Here is a 3035-nt window from a genome sequence, read left to right as displayed (position 1 = left end):
GCAGGCGTGTCAACTCTTCCTGAAGGGGTCGCGCCCTTTGGGTTTCTTTCCCCGCCCTTGGGCTGAGAGTTAGCTCTGACCGCCGTCTGTTGGCGACGGAAGTTAGATAAAGAAGTAAATCATAAATACCTCACTCTGTTATCCTTTATTTTTACGTATATTATTTACTTTTGCATTTAATCTTTTCTCATTTTTTTTTAACGAATCTTGAGTCACAAGACTCCTGCCCTTACGGATTTTAACGTTGCCTTTTTTTAATCAATTTATGTGCGGCCCGCCCTTTAGTATGAAGTAATATCCTTCGTTGTTGTTCTGTGTAGTTTCCTTTATTTTTATTTACATTTTTTTTTTTGTTGATTATTCCTGTGGAGAATGTTATCCTGTCCATTTTCCCTTCATTTGTTTATCCTCCCATTCATACGTCGAGTAGTCTATTTATAGCTTACACCCGAGTTGTAAGCTGCAGACGTAAAAATTTAGCGTCATTTAAGTTGGCGAGTTAAAACCCGCGAATAATCTCTTTGCCTCACAACTGTCAAGTTCTTGTCCCTTCAGATTAGCGTTCGTGGGAAATATTAGTTATGCTCGTCGAGCTTGTGAACAATTGGAGGTCGATTGAAAAGAAGAATTGAATTCTATTATTACAATTTTGGTAAAGGGGATATTATTTAATACCTACAGTGTATTGTCACGAATGCCGCCTCTTCAAGGCACAACTAATAGCATGCCTGTAATTCCAGGATAGCATTAAGGAATCAGTGGGTTTACATTTGTTTCCTTTTAAATTCTGCCTTGTATGTTTTATTTTGTTGTTGTTATTTTGAAATTTTGAAGTGTTCTTTGTTTATTTTCTTTTGAGCGCCTTATTACCCCAGTAAAGTAAATCGAATAAAGAATGGGTAGAAACAGTACTTAGGAAGTATTTGAGCAATAATTAATTTGCAAGCAAGTTTACCCTTTTATTGTATATTCTAAATTGCACTCTGCTCCTAAAGTAAACCTTCAGTTTGTTATTGATTAGTGTGGCATCAGAGTTTTACAAATAAAGTAAAGTAAAGGTTGTAGCAAAGTAAAAGATAGAATAAAGTCGAACGTTTTCTTCGCTCATTTTTGCTTTTGTCAATATTCGCACCCGTTTATAGGTGTGAATATTATCTTGCCAGGGGAGCTGTAAAGAGTAGCGCCAAAATAAGCTAGGAAACTCTTCTCCTTCCCTGCTTTGGGTTGGTTTGAACCTTTGAAGGTCGGGGAAATAAGGGCTCAGAGAAAATATAATAGTTTGGGGACAGTAAACTGGCTTTGCACTGTTTTCTTTGGTACAGGGAAAGAAAATCGTTTTCTATGATATCCGGGTCGGCGACCTGGGTCAGGACATCGCCCCCTACCCCTGTCCAGAAGCAATAAAAGGTCAGGGCCAGGATAGCTCTCCCCACACGCCCCGGTTGCTAGTTTAAGCCGAGAACAAGTCCAGTCTCGGGCCGTTGCCCCTGCCCTCCTCTTCCGCTCGCCGCCACGTGGATCCCATCGCCACCCTGTGTGCCCCGTGTTCCATTCCACGTGGCCTTAGAAGACTGCAAGGGGGATTGCAAGTCTTCCAAACGCGAGCTGACATTAAACGGCGGCCTTTTCATCATCCCAAGGGCGCCCTTTTCCGCCCCAATCTACGACTTGAAGAAATACCTTGGAGAGGGAGGCTACCATTTATCCACGCTCCCACACGTGTTTCTCGGCAGAAGACGTCGTCATCCCTGCGCCCCTACAAATGTGGTAATGTACCCAAAACGAGTTGCTAGTCACGATTACTTAGCCCTTTTGCATTTATTAATCTCTGGGCCTATAACTTTGTGTTCCCTGATATTCCTTGGTTCAAGCCAGGCCCACGTGTTCACAGCTTCTTTCCTCTGAGTCACAAGTAACGCCTCGGGGAGTCCTTGGCGCCTTCAGTGCACCCCCGAGTAATTCAATCCCCAAATTCCAGCATTAGATGTGTAACGTGGGTCCAAATATCGTTTCAGAAAGACGCCTGTAGCAGAATTATCCTTGGTCCGTGTTCCTGGCATTCCCAAGCTCCCCCCCCTTCGGGAGGACTTCTACGGCAGTAATTTACCGTATTTTCAGTTAATTTTCCTTTTGACCTTGTGTGCTATCAAATATAACTATTTTTATATCCACGTGTTTCACGCACTTCCCCTAGTGAAGAGCCCTCCGCTCCGTGTACTTCTTTTTTTTGTTTGTGTTTTATATGTCCTGGGTATCTTACAAGGCCATTTTCGAGTAAAAGTAATAATTGTGGAGTCATAAGATCCACCTGCACCAGGAAACATATAAAAAAAAATATATATATATATATATATATATATATATATATATATATATATATATATATATATATATATATATATATATATATATATATATATATATATATATATACATACATATATATATATACATACATATATATATATATATATATATATATATATATATATATATATATATATATATATATATATATATATATATATATATATATATATATATATATATATATATATATATATATATATATATATATATATATATATATATATATATATATATATATATATATATATATATATATATATATATATATATATATATATATATATATATATATATATATATATATATATATATATATATATATATATATATATATATATATATATATATATATATATATATATATATATATATATATATATATATATATATATATATATATATATATATATATATATATATATATATATATATATATATATATATATATATATATATATATATATATATATATATATATATATATATATATATATATATATATATATATATCTATATATATATATATATATATATATATATATATTTTCCCCTCCCACCAATAGGGCAGACCATAGTTTCTGTCCCAGCCCTTGTTAGGCTACCTAATTGGCTGGAATTTATCTAACGGCGTGCCTTTGGGTGTAACTAGATGAATTAATCCTCCT

At 34.6% G+C, this 3035-nt stretch overlaps 1 long non-coding RNA gene across 1 annotated transcript; it reads left to right on the top strand.

The window, feature by feature from the left end:
- The first annotated feature begins 1451 nt into the window (after positions 1 to 1451).
- Positions 1452 to 2167, top strand: LOC136841674 (uncharacterized). Its single transcript, XR_010854062.1, has 2 exons — positions 1452 to 1767; positions 2016 to 2167. It is a non-coding gene; the product is annotated as an uncharacterized lncRNA (long non-coding RNA).
- The last annotated feature ends 868 nt before the right edge of the window (positions 2168 to 3035 follow it).

This window comes from Macrobrachium rosenbergii, chromosome 1 (assembly GCF_040412425.1).
Source record: "Macrobrachium rosenbergii isolate ZJJX-2024 chromosome 1, ASM4041242v1, whole genome shotgun sequence".
In the NCBI taxonomy this organism is placed as follows: domain Eukaryota; kingdom Metazoa; phylum Arthropoda; class Malacostraca; order Decapoda; family Palaemonidae; genus Macrobrachium; species Macrobrachium rosenbergii.
Note: the sequence above shows the minus strand (reverse complement) of the source record. Positions and strands in the feature narration are given on the sequence as shown.